General features: G+C 37.9%; 1 non-coding gene across 1 annotated transcript; it reads left to right on the top strand.

Moving 5' to 3' along the window:
- Positions 1-970: 970 nt before the first annotated feature.
- LOC111726371 lies at positions 971-1,031 on the top strand. The gene has a single exon (XR_002774160.1). It is a non-coding gene; the product is annotated as a U7 small nuclear RNA (small nuclear RNA).
- The last annotated feature ends 7,220 nt before the right edge of the window (positions 1,032-8,251 follow it).

Here is an 8,251-nt window from a genome sequence, read left to right as displayed (position 1 = left end):
GGAAAAGTGAGAAGAATCAGGCATGGACTCCAGGCTTCCCTGATCTCTGATTGATGTGGTTTAGTGGATAACTGGTGGCAGATTTTATTCTTACAAATAGGAGTTATGGAAACTGGATGTATTTTCTTCTCTTTGAGACTTAATTTCTATAAACTAATGCTGAAGGAATATATGAAGGATCATTTCCCTTTTAATAACTGACTCTTTTATATAACAAAGGCAAAAATCACTAATTTGGAACCTAATGATCTCACGAGGTGATGAGGTAATGAATGTATAGTATGATTTACTTTAAGAAAATCACATGTGATAGCCAGTGAGATGACATTGTCCTGAAGTCCCAGCTACTCGGAAGCTGAAGCAGGAGGATCACTTGAGCCTAGGAGTTTGAGACTGAAATTCCATCTCTAAAATTAAAAAAAGAAGAAATCATATACTAATGCTCTTTATAGCATAAAATGTGTCTTTAGACACTATTTTTAACCTCTGCACCTCAATGATCCAAAGCTCCTCCTCCTATCATATTTCATACCATCGGTATCATCCATCTAGTCATCCACTTCTGAGTCTCACTAAATACCACCGCATCTGATTAATGTTCTAACTATGTAGACTCTATTTCCTTAATGCATTGATCCCTCTATTGAAAGACTTATCATTTTTTACTTGAGCTACTATAATATTATATCCACTGGGCTGTGCCTCACACCCGGGCTTCTCTGGTTCTCCCTCCACACATCTTTCAAACTAATAACTTAAAGCAAACATCCAATACAATCTCAATACTGTTGAAGATCCTTCGATGACTCCTCATGGCTTTCTGAGGAAGGAGCTGCAGCTCCTTGTCCTGATGTAGAAGCCTTTATAATTGATGCAACTTGGCCTGGATCACTCTGAGTGAGGCCTCCTGCCTTTCTGTACCTCACAGGTGCCACTGCAGCCAGGAGAAGCGATTTAAAATTCCCTGAATAAGCGTTACAGTTCTTTTAGAATTTGTCTAGCAGGCTTTCTGGTTCTCACTGAAAGACACATTAAAAAATATTTAAATTTAAATAGTTCCCTAAACATAGCACATTGATACAACCATGCCTGCCAAACTATTCTTCCTTGTACTTAAAATATGCTTTCTCACCCACCGCATCCCTTACATTTCCATGTAATTTCTTGTAAGTCATTTCATGTAAAGAATTTCTTCTTTAGGAAACCGCCCTTTCTTCACTCCTGGATCTCCAGGTCTCTTTTGCTTTTGCTGACTCTACAGCGTTCTTTCATCTGACCCCTGCCGAAATCGCCACTCATTATTACTATTATCAATGTGCTTGTACGCCTCATAATGGCAAAATTTTTAGGTAAATGACTTTATCACGTGTTTTGTTGGCCACGAGAACAATGTTTTGGCAGAGAGTAAGTATAGAAAAAATATTTTCAATAAACGAGTTACTGAGTTCATGTTCTTTCATTAGTAAAAAAGGCCTATAAGATGTATTAACACAGTTTCTTAGTTCAAGTTGCAATATGAGAACTTGAAAGCTATTGAGAACTATTGCAACAAATAATGTATGTTATTATCAAACTTTTCATTCAAAATCTCCACAATCCTAACAGATGTTCACTCTCGTGCTTTGTATATTTGCCTTATAGAAAGGCACTGTTAGGGTGAAGCCAGTGACATCACAGTTAATAATGGGTAGCAATGTTTTTGCTTGTAGAAACAAATAATTTAGGTTTTGGATGGCTGTGAATTTTTTAAAAAGTCAGGATATTTTTGATATCCAAATAATTTAACAAACACAATGCAAGTCGTCCAACTGTAATTATCACCCCATTCCCTGTTTTACCATATACGAAAATGCTCATACAAAAACATTAAGTTAGAAATACCTGCCTATGAAAATACTGCTTAGAATTTATTTTAGTACTTTCATATTTCCATTTTATCTTTTAAATTATTTTAAGTCATCAAGCCAATCAATGTCGGAAGATTGAAAAGTATCCTATTTAATTTCATGAGCAATTGTAACATTTTATCTGTGCAAAGTAAGATAATAAGGCTAATTAGGTCTTATGCCTGAACGCTCAAAGCAACTCTCTGTAAGTGGCGGGAAGGCCCTGTCCCCATCCTTCATCCCCAACTGGATGTACAGTGCAATGTAAATGATTCACAGCATTTCAAAGAAGAAGGAAATTCTGACTTCATTCTGTTGTAAAGTGTACATATGGATATCAATGGGTCAACTTAAATGTTTTTGGCAAATTTTGAAGCTTTTATAGGATATTATCTTCTTTTGTAATAAAAGAAAAGGTAGGAACAAAATTGATTTAAGTACTTTATACATGCTTTAATCCACACAACGTCATGGAATTGCCACTCTTATCAGTATTACTCAAGTAAAGAAATGATGCTCTAAGAAGTTGCCTAAGTCCCTACCCCCCTCTTATTTTTTTATTTTCAATAAGTTGGAAGCAGAGTGTACACTAACATTCCCATGTAGAAGTCATTTCTTAAAGTATAGAAATACCTTTTATGAGGTGTAAAAATGACTAGCTCAGAGAGGACTGGAATTCCACAGGTTTGGGAAGACAAAATTGGAATATATCAAATATGTGGTTTTATTCTTTTAATAGTTATTTATCTAGAAACCATGCAGCAGGCGCTGTGCTGTGTGGACAAAGTGGTTGTGTTGTTTATCCTCCACGCACAGTGGGCACTTCATCCCGCTGTGATACCTGCCAGCGTGGGGAGAAGACAGAGCTGCTAGGCAAGGACATCCAGGACATCCTCTGTGGACACGAGATGTGGGTGATGGAAAAGAAGACAGAAGACATGATTTAAAAGGGAAATCTTAGAGGAAAGGCACAACCGAGATTGCAGATCTCACAGGTTTGTTGCAAATGGAGGCCAAGGTATAAAATTTGTGTAAGGAGACAAGGGCAAGTGGTGGATGAGAGAAGAAAGGAGGGATGTAGAGAAACAGAAAATTGAGGGAGGTTGTGCGGTGGACCAACAGCAAGTTCACCTGGAACAGTGGGTTTTCCACGCCGTGTGAGGACGGGTTTTCAATGCAGCCTTGCACATTTAGTGGAATCAGAGTGAGAGACACAATAAAGGGTGCTGCTGGGAAATACCTTATCAGAGTAAAATTTCCTGAATCTCGCGACATGAAAAAAACCATAAATTTTGTTTATTGATGTAATCAACAATAGGATAATAATAGTTATACCATTTATATAGCACTTTCATACTAGTTTCTGTTCTCTACCAATATTTTTCTGATTTAATAACTATTGAAATATCTCTTCAAAAGATATTATTATTATATTCTAACGAATAGGTATTAAAAGTTTAGGAGATTTGGCTCATGTCATGAAGATAGTAGGTGAAAGAGCCAAAACTAAAATATTTGCCTAACATTTTAATTTATTCAATAATATTTTTGTGGAACGAAGTGCCCAAGCAATTTATTTTTTATATATTTATTTATTGATACTTAGTCTCATTCTTCTTCCCTGAGTAAAGTACTGTGGCATCATTATAGCTCACAGTAACCTCAAACTTCTGGGTTCAAGTGATCCTCTTGCCTCAGCCTTTTAAGTAGCTGGGACTACACACATGCGTCACCATAGACCACAAGTTTTTTCTACTTTTAGTAGAGAAGGAATCTCACTCTTGTTCAGGCTGGTCTGAGAACTCCTAAACTCAAGCAACCCACCCACCTGGGCCTCCCAGGGTGCGAGGATTATAGGCATGAGCTGCCACCCCTGGCCCCAACTGCCTCAGCATATTCTTTTGTAGTCCTCTCAGATAAATTTTTGGAAGTAATTCTTCACCTCATCTTACAGACAAGGAAACTGAGATTAAGTCATGTCAAAAAATTTTCTAAAATTACAAACATAGGAAGTGATAGAACTGACATTCAAACTGAATTAGTTCAGAGGGTATTTATTGGGCAACTACTATATGCCAGGCACTAAATATATGGGATCTGATCAAGCTAAAAATCTGCACAGCTAAGGGTGCACAACTAAAGCAAACAGCCTTCAGAATGAGAGAAGATATTTGCATGCTAAGAATCTGACAAAGGGCTAATACTTGAATCTACAGAGAACTCAAATTAATCAACAAGGAAAGGGCAAACAATCCCCTTCAAAAGTAGGAAAGAGACTTGAACAGACACTGAAGATGACAGACAAATAGCCAAAAAACACAGGAAAAATGCACATTGTCCCTAATCATCAGAGAAATGCCAATCAGAACCACTCTGAGATGTCGCCTAACTCCAGGGAGATTAGTCCACATCACAAAGTCCCAAACCTCAGATGCTGGCATGGATGTGGAGAGTAGGGAACTCCTTTGTTAGGCTGGTGGGATTGCAAACTGATACAACCTTCATGGAAAGAAGTATGGAGACTTCTCAAAGAACTAAAAGTCAACCTTCACTTGATCCTGCAATCCCATTACTAAGTATCTACACAGAAGAAAAAAAATCATTTTACCACAAGGACATTTGTACCAGAATATTTATTGAAGCTCAATTCACTATTGGCAAGGTGAAGCAACCCAAGTGCCCATCTACCCATGAATGGATTAACAAACTGGGATATGTATACCATGGAGTCCTATTCAGCTATAAGAAAATATGGAGACTTTACGTCTTTGTGGTTACCTGGATGCATTTGAAGAATGTTTTTCTTATAAAGTATCTCAAGAATGGAAAAAAAAAATCTAATGTACTGAATACTAATATGAAAGCAACTACATGCCCACAGGAAAGAAAAAACACAAATACAGTCTAGCAATGGGGAGGGGAGAGGCAGGAGAGGGAGGGGGAGGAGGGAGGCAATTGGTGGGATCTCACCTAAGGTGCACAGTGAGAGGGTGCTCATCTCTGGGGGAAGGGCTCAACTACAAGTTGAACTTTACCTTCTGTTTACCTTAGACATGAAAACAATGTAACCTAAACAGCTGTGCCCTCATGTGAATTTGTAATAAAAAAATAATTTTAAAAAGAACAATGGACAAAGCAGACCTGATGTGTTCTCCTTTGGATCCAACAGACCAGTTTGGGATGAGAAATAGTGAAAAGATAAAAATGATCTAAGAATGTCAACATCACTTTACAGACAGCCTTGAACCCATTTTTGAGAATTTTGGATATTATCCTTAAATGCGATGCAAAAACTTCTCCTTATTTTAAACAGGGTAATAGGATGGTATGATATATTTTCTGAAGACCACCCCGGATATGGAAAGACAATGAACTACAAAAGACTACCTAGAAGGTTCTGAATAGAGACCAGGCAAAGGGTATTAATAGATTGGACCTGGATAGTGGCAGTAAAGATGAAAGGAAATGGCATAAATATTGGTGGCAGAATTCCCAGGACTGAACGTGCTTTATGTACACAGAGTGAAGGGGAGTGGGTCTCTTCGATGGCTCTAAACCTGCTATAATTTAAGTAAGCAACCCAATCGGTATCCAACTCAGATAGGCCAAGTGACTCCTTCTTGATAAGACTGAACATCAGTGACTCATTATATCTGGTGGATTTCCCAGCCCTCATTCAGCTAGAGTATGACAAACAAAGGCTGCTATTTCTTGCTGGCTATGGCCAAAAAGTTACTGTGATCCCAGCGAAATAAATAAACTGAAAACTGATTCACTTGCAAAGTCCATAGCTCCATCACAAGAGTGCTGATCTGATTTTCTGTGCTGTCAATATGTTTCATTAACTATGAAACAGTTGAGTTTTTAAGACATCTTCATTAAGATAAGTCAAGGTGCTAATATACCAAGACGCAGATTGCAAAGATCTCTCGCAAGTCCCCAGGAGATAAGACAGTGTGTGCACGGGCGGCAATCTGGCAGGGTGCCGAGCCATACACAGGGAAGGCTCTGTTAGCATTTCTTCTTGAAACCATATTTTCTGCGTTGACTATCTGGTGGTTTTGGATTGCCGCGGGCTGATAATTGGCAACTGAGCTGTTAGACCAGATGGCATGTATTTATTTATTTTACAAAGGAAAGGGAGGGGGGAGAAGCACATTGCAAATTGGAAAGTCCATTTTTAGTTATAGAACTGAAAAATAAAGGAGAAAAGAAATTGATTTTAAGCAGTTCCAGATGTTATGTGCTTTTTGTTTGCAAAGCCACATCTAAAAGGAGGGTGACACGAAAAACAGGAAAAAGAAAAAGGGAAGAAAATGTTAAAAAAGACAAGATTTCACAGAATAACGTTCAGTTGGATTTACTTGTTAAAAACCTTTCATTTACAGTGTATAAGGATACTTTTCTAAAGGATAGATGGGAAAGGAAATCACACAATTTACATACGAATAATTACTTTCATACTGTGTATACATGAGGTGAACAGAACAACTTCAGCTTCTAAGAGTTCCCCATTGTGTGTCTTAATCACCAGTCCTCTCCAGCCCACCTTGCTTGTTCCAGCTGCCATCTGTGAAATTCTATTGTGTTATGCCATCTTCAGCTGTTTCCTTTGCCCAGATCAAGACTTTAATTAGCACCCATTAGCAGAGTGCCAAGAGCATCTTCCATCAGCCTTTTATCTCACTTTATATGGAGAAGAAATTATGATTCCTGTAATAAATTGTGTCTTGTCTTCAAGTTCTATGCCATCATTCGCCAAACATTAAATTCTAATGTGTTGATGCTCTTCATTGGGTCTCCGAAATATAGACTCATAATGTTCTAAGGGATCAGCGTAACGTACTATGGGGAGTGAAGTCCAGATTCTTGTCATGTGATCCCAGTTACCTGCTATCTTGCTTTTTTTTATTTTATTAAATGATAACTGTATACATTAATGCAAACATGGGGTACAGTGTAGTGTTTTCATATACAATTTGAAATACTTTCATCAAGCTGGTTCACATAGATTTCATGTCATTTGCTTAGTCATTGTGTCAAAACATTTATATTCTAGTTCTAGAAAAGTTCACTTGTACCCTTGTTAGACAGATATATAGGTGATCTTTCTGGTCACCCTCCCACCACCCAGCTTCCCTTCTCCCATCCCCCTCCCCATATTCTTGGGCTAGAATTAAGTTGTAGCTTTCATGTGAGAGCTATAAATTAGTTTCATAAAAGGGCTGTGTACATTGTATACTTTTTCTTCCATTCCTGTGATGGAAGAACATTCCTGGAAGAACATTCCTGCTAAGAACATTTTCCAGTTCCATCCATGTAAACATGAAGGATCTACGCCATCCCAATGCCTCATTTGGTTCCTGAGGGACAAATTACTCTCCTAGTCCCTGTAGAGTGGGGATTTGGACCTGGCATTTCCAGTAAGCCTCTAGAGGATGCTAATTCCGATTTGCCACCTTGCAAGGAAAAGACTCCAGCTTTCCATTATAGGTCTTCAGCTGATGGCAGTGTTGGAGGACTCACCAGCAATGACCAGCAGGTCAGGTTGTCCTTTCTCTCTTGGTCACAGCTTCTTTGTCAGCAATCTGATGTTTGCTGTCCTAAAACCATTATGCTAACCAAATTAGGAAAATCACCTGAAAGACCTTTCCAAATAGGGACACGTGATTGGGCGTTCTGACTCTATTCTCCTGTTTACATTCTATGGGAATTTTGAATACTTGCCACCATAGCTAATCTAACGTTTTCTTATTTCTAAAGGCCATTTCTGTATTAGAAAGTTATGATAACTAAATTATACATTACCTATAAATATTATATGTCTGACACAGTGCTTGAAATTCAAGGGGCAAAAATATATAATAGGCCCATATTGTTTTCCTCTGTGGGGAAATACATTTTACCACATTCATGGTTAGTAAACAATATACATATAATTCTATAAACAGAGTATAAAATATATTTATTTGTTATTAAATACTTTCTATGTGCTGGGCACTATTCTAGGCACAGGGAACAGACAATGAACGAAAGAGAAAAGTCTTGATGCTCAAAGAGAAGAAAGACCAAAGACATGATTGAAACAAGGAACCCGCACCCAGCTGGAGATCAGGATCGCTAGAAACTTACCCTTTATGTAAAAAAAAAAAAGATAAAAGTAAGTTGATCATTATAGGATTCTCTTTGCTAAACTGGAAATGGTGGAATCCGTGAATGTTACCACCACATGAATCATTTTCACATCAGTGCTGGTTTAAGACTTGATTAAAGTTTTAAGTCATATAGCACCAAATCTTGCTGGTATCTTAACCTTGGAACCCTGGCCTCCAGGACAGTGAGAAAAAAATATTTGTTGTTTAAGC

The sequence above is a fragment of the Otolemur garnettii genome, unplaced genomic scaffold (genome assembly GCF_000181295.1).
Source record: "Otolemur garnettii isolate 467f Iridium unplaced genomic scaffold, OtoGar3 scaffold00062, whole genome shotgun sequence".
NCBI lineage: Eukaryota > Metazoa > Chordata > Mammalia > Primates > Galagidae > Otolemur > Otolemur garnettii.
Note: the sequence above shows the minus strand (reverse complement) of the source record. Positions and strands in the feature narration are given on the sequence as shown.